This window comes from Patagioenas fasciata, chromosome 2 (genome assembly GCF_037038585.1).
Source record: "Patagioenas fasciata isolate bPatFas1 chromosome 2, bPatFas1.hap1, whole genome shotgun sequence".
NCBI classification, from domain to species: domain Eukaryota; kingdom Metazoa; phylum Chordata; class Aves; order Columbiformes; family Columbidae; genus Patagioenas; species Patagioenas fasciata.
In genome coordinates this window covers 30,889,431-30,903,597 of record NC_092521.1, presented here as the reverse complement: position 1 = coordinate 30,903,597, position 14,167 = coordinate 30,889,431, and positions in this window count along the sequence as shown.

Sequence of the window (14,167 nt, the reverse complement as noted above, 5' to 3'; positions counted from 1 at the left end):
ATACTTTTTGACATTTTTCATACTGAAGAATACATAAATCTATCTTTTCTTTTCATGCAGCTTGGCTTTAATGGCACCAAGTAAGTTATGCTGAACAAATCAGTCTATTACTTCATGTCTGTCGCTAAAGTTTATTATTCTTTCAGATTATGATGAAAGTTATTAATTGTTATGATTTCAGGTTCACAGTTTTGCCTATATTCACTGACGTATTTACTTTGCAGACCAGAGATTATCATCTGCAAAAAGTTAATCTAGCAGTGCTCAAGGCCATAGGAGTCTTGCTTTTTTCTTGTCACCCTAGGAAACAGATCTGGAAAAGACCCATTTGGCACTTAGTCCTTGGCAACACAGCTATCCATTTTAGCGACCCACTGGAAAATGTAGACCAAACCATTCCCTGTACTAACATTAGCTATGATGAGATCACTGGACATATTACTGGTGATTTCATAATTTTTGCATAATCTACTCTGACAATATAAACTAACCAAACGATTGGTTCAGCACTGGAATTTAGAGAGCGACACTTTTCTCTGTCCTGCTTCTGTGACCCAGGACGTAGAATCACAAAATTATGGAATAGTTTGGGTTGGAGGGGACCTTTAAAGGCCCAACCTCTTTGCAATGAACAGGGACATCTTCAACTAGGTCAGGTTTCTCAGAGCCCTGTCCAGGCTGGCCTGGGATGTCTTCAGGGATGGGGCATCTACCACCTCTCTGGGCAACCTGTGCAAGTGTTTCCCCACCTTCATCATAGAAAATTTCTTCCTTATGTCCAATCTAAATCTCTCCTCTTTTAGGTTAAAACCATTACCCCTTCTCCTATCACAACAGGATCTGCTTAAAAGCCTGTCCTCATCTTTCTTATAAGTCCCCTTTAAGTACTGAAAGGCTGCAATAAGGTCTCTCTGGAACCTTCTCTTCTCCAGGCTGAACAACCCCAACTCTCTCAGCCTGTCCTCACAGCAGAGGTGTTCCAGCCCTCTGATCATTCTGTGGCCTCCTCTGCCCCTCTCCAGCAGGTCCATGTCTTTCCTGTGCTGAGGACCCTAGAGCTGGATGCAGGGCTCCAGCTGGGGTCTCACCAGCACAGAGCAGAGGGGTAGAATCACCTCCCTTGAACTGCTGGCCACACTTCTCTTGGTGCAACCCAAGATGCAGTTGGTTTTCTGAGCTGCAAGTTGGCATTTCTGGCTCATGTCCAGCTTTTCATCCACCAGTACTCCCAAGTCCTTCTCCCCAGGGCTGCTCTCAATCCCTTCATCACCCAGCTAGTGATGATATCGGGGATTGCTCCAACCCAGGTGCAGGACCTTGCACTTGGCCTTGTTGAACCTCATGAGGTTCACATGGGCCCACTTCTCGATCTTGTCCAGGACCCTGTGGATGGCATCCCATCCCTCAGGTGTGTCAATATGATTGGTTTCTTTCCTATTCCTTCTAGGCATGCACACTTAAATTATTCCTCTTCCCTTCATGTTGATATATGCTTTTAGTTTCTTCTTGACCTTCAGGAAAACTCTTAAGATGATTGAGCTTAAGGCAAACCAACTGTGTGGATGTGTCCTGAATGAGCAGGAGATGCTACTCAAGGAAGTGGGGAGGATGAAGGGGGAAGGGAGGCTAGCTGAAAAAATCAGTATATTTCTTAATTTTCCTTTTACAAATAGTTTTTTAAATTGTCCAGAGGAAGACCAAATACTTTGGCCAGGTAGCACTATTCTATTAATTTTCATTTTTAAAATTTTCTTTTGAATGACCTTCGTGGGCTGTTTTCTTCAATTGTGTTTTTGCAACTTTTTATCTTCTAAATCTTTAAGATAATTTATTTGCATAAAGAACATAATGAATTAATATTGTATGATTATTTTTAGCCACAGTTGAGCATATAACCAGACATGCCTGCAGCAAAATAACGTTGGTGTTGGCAGAAAACAGGTAGTTAAGCAGGTAGGTTGTAAATATCTACAATCATTGTTTGAAAGCTATCAGTTATTTGTGTTTCCAAGTTTAACTGTTGTGCTGAATATTTACCCTGCAAACTGAGAAACAGCAGCCAGTGAACAAGTAATTTGCTTTTCAGTATTAATTTAGCTTCTTGTGCCAGGTTCTGTAAATGTTTCCTCATACATCATTGTCACGGTGCCATGCATTTGAAATGTCATATTATGCAGTGTCTGGTGTCATAGTGTTAAAAGCATGGAGGGACAAAAAATACCATGCAGAGAATAAATACTTGTTTTCGGTGGTTTCCTTACCTTGTGCTGCAGTTCTGCAGAGTTATCTCAGGGTTGTTTGGATGTGTTCAAGACATCCTTTGAGTATTTTAGCCACTCCTTGAGGAACCTTTTTCCCATAGTGAAAACAAATGTTTTGTGCATTTCAGTTGCAGTATGCCTTTCTTTCCCTAGGCTCTTGCATACAAAGTGAGCATGCCAGAAAGGACAGATAAATGCCATTCTTTTTAGTAGTTATTTTCCAATTATTGTTAGTTCACAAACCTTTTTGGAGAGATTATAGTGCTAAAGCAAAGTAAGAGGCAAACTTCCAGATGACTCTGTATTGTATGTAGGAGACAAGGGCTCTATTCTGCAGTCCTGCCCCCCATTTACCATTAGATTCATACCACATTAGCACAGCAGCTGATGATTAAACAGGGGTTAACCTTTCTGGTTATCCACAATTTCTCACACTATTTGTAGAAATAGTATAATTTAGCACTGGATTATTATTTTCCTAGTGGAGTAATACTGCTATAAAGGTTAGAGAAGTCAGGGCTGTGTAATAACCTATTTATAATAATAGGCGAAAGATGATCGCATTATTATCCTCAAGAGGTTTCACAGAAGGAGATCCATGTTATGTTGTGTTTTGTCATTCAGATCATGTATTTCTACTCAAAGCGACAGATCCTGTGCTGTGTATCCCTGGAGCCAGCAATGTTGAATTGCCTCCCCCGTTCCTGATCCCTTTTCATGCTCCTTCCCACTCCACCAGCAGATTTAACAAGGAGGTACAGAGCTATTTATGTCAGCATCTTTTCTTATTTCTAGACCAGTGGCCAAGTCTAGAGGGCTGAAGTCCAAATTAAGTGACCTTGGGCTTGATTCATTTGCTCATGCATGAACATCTAAGTGCTGCCTGAGCTATTCGAGGGGATCTCTCCAGCAGCCTCCAGAAGGGAATGGGTCTCAAAGAGGCCTTTTGAAATATATACCAGCTCTGCAGACATTTGTCAGATACTTTGGTCTGTCTCAAGTAGCACTAAGATATTTAAATATGCATCACCGCATCAGGCCCTAAATATTCAGTTTGCAGATTGGAAAGGTGCCTCCCATTTTCTGAATACCCAGCTCTACAGGATAGCAATGAAGAGGCTGTGATGTTCCTGAAGGGAAAGGAATTACCTGTCAGGATATCCAAATGCTCCATGCCATTGTTTAGGTCCAGGAAGCAAACACGTAGAAAATTTTTGGCATTTCAAGCAACTGCCTGTGTAGGAGGAGGGATGGGCTGGAATTGGACCCTCCATGCTTGTGGGGGTCCTATAACGTGAGGTGTCTGGTAAGCTTCTTCAGTACACGGATCATCTTGGTATAATATTAAAATTAAACATAATCTAACCATTTCAAGCTAAGATGAACTGGTGCATGAATTGGAAATGCGTGTCTGTTTTTATTGTCTCTACAGGCAACTTAAATGACTTGCTTAGACCATGCATTTGACTTGCAGATCACTCAAGTCAGTAAAAATGTATTCCTATGTTCAAAGAAAAAAGAATTACTAGTTTGAGTCAGAACCTTGACCCAGGTGGAGATATCAGAACCCAAAATTTACATGGAACATAAAATGTCCAAAGTATGTATTTTTCATGTAGACTTCATACATAAGTCGCTTGCTAATCTTTTACTAGAGTTATGTATTTCTTTAATTTCTGGACAATAATTATGACAGCTGTTATACAATATAGCAGTTAATATTCAGATAAATTCCTAGTATCATTCCAATAGCCTGAAACCCACTGTCTGAGCTTTCAAAATAGTGCAAAATGCTGGATTTCATGATTTAAAGATGTGGCACATCTGTTTCCAACAGTCATGGGAAATTTAAGGCCTCCAGTGCAAAGACATTCATGAGCTGCTGTACACAATTCAGAATGAATTGTAATGTGTTGTGTTTCCTATTTTTGGTCCCTCCACTGGCCCCTAGTGTTTCATCCTGTGAATAAATTATATAAACTTTCTATAAAATTGTCTATTTCAAGCTATATAATTGTATTAAATTTCTATAGTTCTCTGAATGTCCTTGTGAATTTATAAAGGTATATTACTGCATTACTCTGATTTATAAAATACTTTGAAATATACAGATATAATTAGCAGTACATATGTCTTGATTTCATGTCAAGCATTTCTTGCTGTTGATTTTTATTTTTTGTCTTGATTCCAGTGTGGTCAGTCTCTCAGTGTTAAAAATCACGAGTCAGTCTGGAAGTCCTGGAATTAGCTTTGGTTTCATGAAATGTGAAAAAGGAAGAATGCATGTGTGTTCTCCTTCTGTATTCCATTTATAGTTACATTATGGCCATGATCTTTAAATCTACCCATGACTAAAGAGATACTGATAAGAAAAAAGCAAGAGAAATATGTGATATCATTGAGTCTCTTGAGCTGATTCTATAAGAAAAATTCAAATAACAAGAGTCCAAATAATGCTTCATCTATTCTTGAAAACCTCTGGACACAAAGATTTCTTAATTTCCCCAGCTTCTTCAGGATTTAACTCTCCTTATTGCCAGTTTCTTGTATGCAGAGGGTACACAGGAAACAAATAATCACTGCCATGTTTGTGACAATATTTCACATACTCTCATTATGCCTTTTTTCTGTTTGAAACTAAGTCAGTATCATTACTGTAGAGTCTCTTCTCATATATTGTGCTTATCAGTCTTGTTGATTGCTACTGAATTTAATTTCCTAAATTGCCACCTCTGTATCTGATGAGCTGCATCCACACCTGTACAATCCGGGTTTGCATTTGCCTTTTTTGCAACAACATTGCACAAGTGGCTCCAGTGCAGTTTATAGCTCCCTGGTCCTCTTTCGCTAGTTTTTGTTTAGTTGGTTTGGTTGATTTTTTTGCCAATCAGTTTTGATGATGGTGGTGGAGGTAACTGTGGTCTTTTCTCAAGAGCAGGACCTGACTGTGCGAGGTGCTGTACGAGCAGAGCACAGACAGCTCTGCCTCTAGGCAGGCCCTGCCGCCTCCTCACAGCCCGGCAGTGTGGTGCTCCCGGGGATAGTCAGATGGTTCCTTGCAGTATGGGGCTCGTGGCTGAGTTCAGCTGAGAACATGGCTCATGGCTACTACTTAGAATCATAGAACGTCCTGAGTTGGAAGGGACCCACAAGGATCATTGAGTCCAACTCCTGTCCCTGCATATGAGAACCCCAGAATTCACACCATGTGTCTGAGGGCATTGTCCAGTCTCTTCTTGAACACTGACAGGCTTGGAGCCATGACCGCTTCCCTGGGGAGCCTGTTCCAGTGCTTGACCATCTTCTGGGGGAAGAACCTTTTCCTTACGTCCAACCTAAACCTCCCCTGGCACATCTTCCTGCCATTCCCTCAGGTTCTGTCATTGCTTGCCAGAGAGAAGAGATCAGCGCCTGCCCCTCCTCTTCGTCTTGTGAGGAAGCTGTAGACAACGATGAGGTCTTCCCTCAGTCTCCTTCAGGCTGGACAAACCAAATGACTTCTGTTGCTCCTCATATGACTGTCTCTCTTCACTCCTTGAAGATTAACTTCCTTATTGTTTGAATGGATTGTATTAAACTGCCTTCTGTTTCTAGCAGTTAGCTACAGTTAGCTGAAAGGAGCAATCCTCTGGAGAATGTGTGCAGATAGTTTCTCCTTGTAACAGGGAAACTGCTTCTGTTTTTATCCGGCACGTCCTCAGAAGGGAGCACTTGCACCCTGTGTGCAGCGTGAACTGTTGGAGTTGCTTTTTACCACATTCATCTTTGCCCTTGACATTTACAAAGCCTCAACTAGGAAAAAATCTCACATAGTCATTACATCCAGACTGTGGATATAACCGGATAGTCATATGGATCAGTGGAAGCTTTACCTCGGTGATCAATAGGGCCAGGATTCCACATGGTATATCATAAAGTACATTTTTGTATTCACTGATTCTGCTTTCCTGTGTCTTCAGCAGGCACTGAGAAGGTATCTGGTGTCTCCAAGGGAAATGGAGCTGGCTGGCAGAGTTAGTTAAGTCGTCCTGGGGAATGAAACTTTCTGAAAGGAAACTAATACAGTATTTCCTTTAAATCCTGTATTTGTGTCTCCATTTTTAAATACAAATATCTCATCTTCCTCTCTCCCCTTTCCCCATCGTTATATGAAAGCGAGAATTTTGATTTGTAAAATGGTGTATTTTCCTAGCTTTGCCTGGGACTTATCAACTGCAGCAACGTCACAGGCAGAGAAGTTGTATTGGCCATAAACATTCACCCTCTGTGGCTTTTTAGGCTGGGAGGCAACATGCTGACTGCAGCCCCGGCTCTTCTCAGTGGTATAACACACATTTATGGTCACAGAAATGTATGTGCATTTGTCTTCTTGATTTTAACTGCTTCATGAAAACAAATGATTATTAAAAGCTTTTGCCGTAGCAGGCTGTCCTGCAGATGGCAATGCGCAGCAAGGAGACTGCTCAGCGGAGGGACTTGAAGAAAGTGCAAAGTGAAAATCATCTTGCTTCACAAATATGTATCAAAATGCCTTCTTGTGCTTCTGACTAGTGCACCCACTTTTACTGGGGCCAATAATAAATCTGAGTCCTTGCGGAAACAAGTGCTGGAATAGTTTTTGGGGTTTTGGGGGTTGCTGTATGTTTGCATTTCATTTTCTGGGCTCGGTTCGGGAGGGACATTTATGATCTTATTTCCTCCCTTTTTCCATTTATCATCTTTTCTCCCTTTGTTTGTGCTACATACAGAAGTTATTGGTATTAGGGGAAGGCTGTGAAATACCTGTGAGCCAATTTATATCTTCTCTTTCTGTAGGTGCACCAGAGGGTTTTTTGCCTCCTGGTACCCTTCCAGCTGCTTCTGGTGGGCACTTTGCTGCTAAATTATTCCAGCTGTTTCATAACACACTGAAACACTGACCATGTTTCCCACTCTTGTTACTACAGTATTTCGTATTCGGATGTTCCCTTCACCATTCTCGTGGGGCTTATACTTTTGTTTTCAATACTGTAAGAATATTCCACAACACACTTTGTAAAATGTGAGTACCTTCAGCTTTAAACAGTCGCTGTCATTTCTTTCTCACATATTTTTTTTTCTGATTGTACTACTTTAGCAGCTAATGGTGACATTTACAAAAGAGGAGCTAGAGACGCTGTAGCAGATGACTCACTGAAATCCAGCAATCTTGATCATAGACTTCATTACTCTTCATGTAATTTTATTCTGTCTATGTTTGATTTGATTAGAAATATTTCCAGTGAAGCAGGTTGCAGTATTTGAAGTGCTTGATCTTCTTTAAGCCTTCTTCAATGCTTAAGGAAACACAGAAAACCCTTGGATTTTTTTTCTAGTCCGTATTGTTTTCTGCTATTTTTTGTCTGTGGATTTTAGGAACCTTAGTAAGGCAAGAGATGGGAGTGAGTATGCACTGTGGCAATGTATATGTATGGCTCTTGTAGTGCAAAATTTCTAAAATGCCTTGTGTGATACCATTTGTGCACACAAATGAAAAGGCTCTCTGTGCAAAATTATTATTTCCAAAGAGAAACAAATGAAAATAAGGCAGGTTTGCTTCTATAGATGCTGTGATTTGCAAGTCTGGGTGGGAAGCTATGAGTATGACTTAAATCTTGCAGATATAACTAGAAGGTTCAGATGTTTTCTGATGTAGCCGGCCACATTTCTCATTTATTGATTTTTGTTTTCGTTCAAATGTATGTACACCTATTATTGCCATTATTACCTTTAAACTATCTAAAACAGGCTGCAATGTAAATTGTACATTATATTAAACTTAGGGTGGTAAACCCCAGAACTTGAGGCAAACTTCAAAATACATGGGTTTTGTTTCATTTTCTGTCTTTCCCTTTATTTCTTTGTACACAGCCTTCTTGACTTTGACTTTTGTGAAATGCCACATGTTTTAGCCACTGTCAACTTCCTTTGCCACATTTGTGCTTTTTTTTTTTTTTTCAAAATCGTATGAGGTGATTAATGAATTAACTAGGCTATGTATCTCTCTTTTTCATATTCCCATTTAGAATAGTGGAAAGAAGCTCAGATTAATCATCAGTAGTCTATAAAGAATTTAACCAAATTATTCTCCATCATACAGTGTATTTTTATCACCTGTATCAAAATGTATTTATGGTGTCCTTCTCAGATGTGCGTTCTTCTGCTCTCTTTTCACAGTTTCTTAATCTGACAAATATAACTGATGAACATTCATGGCAGCATCGAGGAAGGGCATTCAGCAAGGCTCACTCAATTTCAGATCCCTGATTTTACAACAGCCAAGTTCCACCTGAGAACTTTTGTGATTTATTATTTTATAGCACTGATCTTGTGACCCATTTCTGCTGTTGTGATCTGTCAAGGATTCGCAGGCATTATGGGGCATGTCATCTTGTGGTTTTACCGCTGGAAAAGAAGGAGAGTAAAGAAGAGCAACTTAGTTCAACCCAGAGTTTCATGGGTCTTTGCCCTGGGGCAAAGCATTGAACAAGGAGGTTGCTGCACTGCAGGGAGCTGAGTATTTCTCATCCTTGAGAGGCACCTAAGTGCCCAAGAGGGACAATAATGATGTGCAAAGACAGAAAAGAGCTGGGGAACCCAGGAGATCCCCTCGACTCAGTGTTCTGGCCAAAGCCAGAAATAATATAACGTGGCAGCAGACTGATGGTGCCCAACTGTAGCTGTACTCTCAGAGATGGTGGTGATGCAAACTGACCTGCTCTTGTCTGGTGGCATCTGTTAACACAGTAGCCCCAAATACCAGTTTTGGCATCCTTTTCCCCCATTCATTTCCCATTCAGTTGTATTACTATTGTTATTTATAATTAATATTAATTTGATGATGATGCTGCCAGATTTTCTTTGAAGTTTTTCTCTACTTTTCTCACTCCCCTTGCTGAATTAAGCTATATTTGGAACTCTTCTAATGGAGTTTTTCTACCATCTGCTCTCTGCAGCAATTATTCAAATTATTTGCAACCCTCTGTGCCAGCAGGGGTGTATCAAGCACAGTCCTTTAAAGCTACAGATTTCCTGACTGACATATTTTTACCCTGGAATATGCTACAACTGGTACGGATCCGTAATTCTCTGGGGTTGAGTGGGGGTGGGGGATTAGGCTTACATTTCCAGTGTTTTCAGTGCCTGACTTTCAGGCACTGAGTTTTTACATGACAAATCAAGAGAAAGATGGTACCTCCAAATCGTGAATACTCCAATTTGTTCATGGCACTGAACAGAGCACATCACATGTCTATATGTGCTATTTGCTATTCTATCTGTCATTCAGACTACAGGTCTCTGTTTTGTTATGATTCAGGTACTGCAGTATTCTGTCCTAGGTTTATCCTGCCTCTTGTGATGTTCACCTGCTATAATAAGAGGAACTGCTTTGTGTCCTATATCACTTCTTCCTAGTAAATCAGGGTTGTTTTCGAAATGCAAGCCCAAGCTCAAGGTATCAGTGGATGTGCATAAACAATTCACAGCCTTAAATTTTGGGACAAATTAAAATGCAGGCAAGAAAAGTAATATGCATGTTACTGAAAAATGAGGAATCTTAAATTGCATTAGAAAGTGTCGGAATATTATAAAGAGATAACTAAACACCCTCTATGCTGATGGGCATACATGTCAGCTGAGAGTTATAGGCAGTTCTGGTCCATTTGTGGCCTCCTCAATTAAGGAGATTTTCAGAATAGTATCAAAGTAACTCCACAGCCAGCAGAAATCTTTTTAGCTTTCAGCAAGTATTTATTCATTTTATAGACACAAATATTTTAACTATAACATGAGGGGACTGTGCAGCCTCCATACCACCCCACGTTTTTCAAAGCTGTGTGCGAACCACTGACCCTGCTTGTATTATGGGCAGAAATTTCTCTTGGTGCTGAAGACTTATAGTATCTTAGGCACTAAAGTAATACAATCTCACACAATCTCCAGGCCCCACAGATGGAGATAATAAAGAAAGATTTCAAAACATATGGCTCTAAATATTTGCTTAAAAATACATGAAGATTTTTGAGAATTTCTAAATAACTTACTCATTGCTATAGTTACAGAAATATAAAGCAAGTCAGCAAAGGAAAGGTCTTTAGCTTGATACTTTCCTGAGTACCACAGGTGGTTTCTAGGAAAGTTTCTATTTTGCAGCTACTGATAGGTTCTGCCCATACTGTTGTTCATCGCCATCCAGTTGTTTTTTCTCCAAAGGTTGCCATCAGGGTTTTCATGAAGATGACAACATCCTTTCTGTTTAACTCTACCAAGTACTATGGGAGGGGCTGTGGGCCACCATCATTGCTCCTCCTTTTCTTATGGCTATTATTTGTCATAACTTCAAAGCAATACTTTTTTATTACTAGGAACCTGGCTTTGTCTATCTTAAAGAATTTTGACCTCCTTGCATATTGTACAATGCACACATATATGTATAAAATATCTGTCATAACTGCCAGGAGTACACAAGTGATACCACTACTGCTTTGAGCCTCATTCCAACTGCAGGCAGGTTTTATGTTACCCACTGGGCTGATAACCTCCTATTCTGTACATTACCTCACTTCTAAGGAACTCAACTGCTTTTTGGATATTAGGACTTCTGTGGAGTTAAAATCTGTTTAGACAGCATCATCAAAGAGCTACAAGACAAGGAGAGGTGTAGACTGGCATCATATGAAGGTCTTAATCCACAGAACAGAAAGCCAGACTGAGGTTATGTGAAAGTAATAAGAGCTCTTGCTTTTTGGTACAAGGATAGATAGCTTTAGCAAAGGTGTTACATGTCACATTTATGCTTATATCTTCTGAGACACCCAGTGCAAATCTCCATCTTCTGGGAAGACCACCTGCAAGCCACTGAAGGAGGACGAGCTCTGGCTCCATCTTCAATCAATAGTTGGCCTGTAGGCTGAGACAGTGATCATGCCTTTCGATTACTGCCAGTCCTGAGACCACTAACAAATTAGAAGCTGGCAGTGTAGTTCTGATAGCAATAAAAGGTAATTCAAGAAAGAGATGAAGCTAAAGCTCAGCATAACTGGGACAGCTTCTGTGGCTTATGAAAGGTTTTAGGTTAGGTGATCTAATGGTAAATTTTATGAATCTCTGAATAAAATGTCTCTCTAAAGAAGTTCATTGCTGCATAGAATTCTTTCTACCCATATAATAAAGTGGAAATATTTCCACCTGAGAATATTGGTAAAAATAATTGTCTTTACAGTCCTTATCAAAATACTTAAAACAAGGTCATTGCCTACTGGAGTTTTCCTAAGTGAAGTACTAAACTCAGCATGTGTGAATGCAGTTTGGCTCAGGGTTCAGCTTCAACTAGAGCTGGATAACAAACAATTTTCTTATCACACAAAATTTTCTGGGTTTATCTTGTAATATTTTCCACCTCACATCAGGGTGAATCAGAGACTTTTCAAAGCGGTTCAGGGGAAAGAAAAAGCTTTATTAAATGGCTTGTTGATCAGGAGAATTATATGAGAGACCAAATATTATGTTTCCATTATGATTTGAAATAGCAGCTAACTCTGGGCTTTGGTCAGCTCCAGTGAATGTTTGGTTATTTGTAGTTCAAATGTCCATTGTCTCCTTATTTCTTATTTTTAGCAGAAATTTAATACTGAAGCAAAGAAGCCTTAATTTTTTTTTTTCCTGCAACCTCTGTATTTTCACCGGTATCTTTGCTTTGATCAAACAACAAAAATACATCTCTACCCTTTTTTCTTATGGTGTAGTTCTGCAGTATGTTTAGTATGTTTTTTCCCTTTTCATTTGTCTCATTTTTTTCATCTCCTCCCTTGCACTTTCCAGGTTTCTCCTTTCATGATCTGGAAACACTGCTGAATACAGATGAGCCAATAGTTAGTCCAATCCCAGACGGTCTTTTGTTCAGGTAATTACTCGGAACCGCAGCAGCTCTTAAGTACCCTGACTTCCCTGACTGAGATTGACTGATTGAAAGATTAGGCAAGGCAGACATTTATAGCTAACCTGACGTGAAGAAAGGGAAAATTTAGACTCATTTAAAAAAGGTTTTTTATTTTTTATTTCATTTTCTTTCTCTCCACACTGTGTCGAGGACACATCCTGAATGTTATCCAGAGTTATGTATTTAGGTCAGAGCCACGGTCTCTTGGTTGGAGCTGAGTCGAGCATCCCTCCAGCCGCTCCCGAATGGCAATGGAGCCATGCTGGTATCGCTCCTGCAGCTGGTATCACACCCCACAGGAGGGCTAACTTCTTAAAGAAGAGATTCTGCTAAGTTTCTCTGAGAAAATAATGCAATTGTCTTTACAATAAAGCCAGTGATTGAGATTTATATCTGATTTATTTGCCTTGGTTTCTCACTTGCTAAAGACATTTGCTGCTATATACCAGAAGACACAACCCATTTGAAACAAGTGAAATTGGCTTTGAAACCTTTATCCCCATATTATCAGTATGGCCACAGCAGATTCTCAGTAAGTAATAGTAACATTTTGCAAAGCAAACAACATAACCTCATTTATATAAAGAAACAAACTCGTTGTAATCCCTGCTAAAATATATATAATGATTCATATAAAAATGTTACCAGCCTCTATATAAGAGACATAGTCATGAGCAAATACATTAAATCATATCCATAAACATGAAAAAATACCCCAGGGTTCACAAACGAATCAGAGTAAATGTATTTACAATATTGCCAGCAGTGACTTTTTTGAAGAAAATCTTGTTAATGAGCACTGAATGATGGAGAAACAATGCTATGTGTTGGCCTCTTTTTTAAAAGATTAGAATCTATAAAATGACTCACATCTTTACACAGTCTGGAATGGCGACTGTTAGAGCATTTAATGTAAAATGCAAAGTTATTGTCTCTCCTGAATTACAGTCAGTATTACAGCTGTGCAGCTCCAGGATCAAAGACAGTGTAGAGGTCTCTCCCTGGTGTGGACCAGTAGCAGAGCTCCTTTCCTTTATGGGGCTCACCCCCATCAGCTATACTACATTATGATTGGGAGGTGGAGCCAAAGCTCCCCCTTCTCTTGCCTTTGGGCTTTATGTGTGTGAGCAAGATTGCAAAAGAGAACGATGCTTAGAAGTGGCCACTTTCATGGCTTCCAGGGGGACCTTGGGGTGAGCAGTCTGCAAAATTCACCATCATTCACAATACACAGCGTGGGAGATACCAGTTGTGCCTTTTCTAGCATGGCTGTTCATCGGCTAGAAGAAATCTTTTGTGTTGTCGGTCCTGACATTTTGGCTTAAGAAGTCACAAAGAGAAAAAAAATGCAGTATATTTTCAGTATAAAGCTTTTGATGTCTGACTGTGTTGTATGGGGTTAATCGTCGCACTCTGACATAAGAAAGCTCAATCCTAAAATTTTTTAAAAATGAAGCATTATAATTTAATCTCTACTTCTCAGACTACTGATACCTATGAAACATATTCCCTTTAAATTAGTAAACTGTTTGGTAATGACCTTGATGTATAAACAAACAGGCAAATATTCAGAATTAAATATTGAAGAGATGGAAAGATAAAAAACACAGAAGACATGAAAGTTCTGAGATTTATGTATTTAGATGATTCTATTATCTGTTTCAAGAGTTACCCAGCATGATTTATAATTTTGATTAAAAATATCAAAACACTGTCTGGACTGTATCTAAGCAAGTGAACATCCCTAAATCTTTGTTTTATGTCATTCTAAGAAAAATGGCACACGTTTACCCACACACTTCACCTTCTAGTCTTTGCTCAAAACTGTTTTAGCTACAATAATAAGGAGGAAATCAACCTTTCCTGAATCCTTAATTTCCCGTGGAATTAAATGCCTCTTTCTCTTGTGAAAAATGTTTCAGCTTGCAGGTTGGATAATCCCTTCACT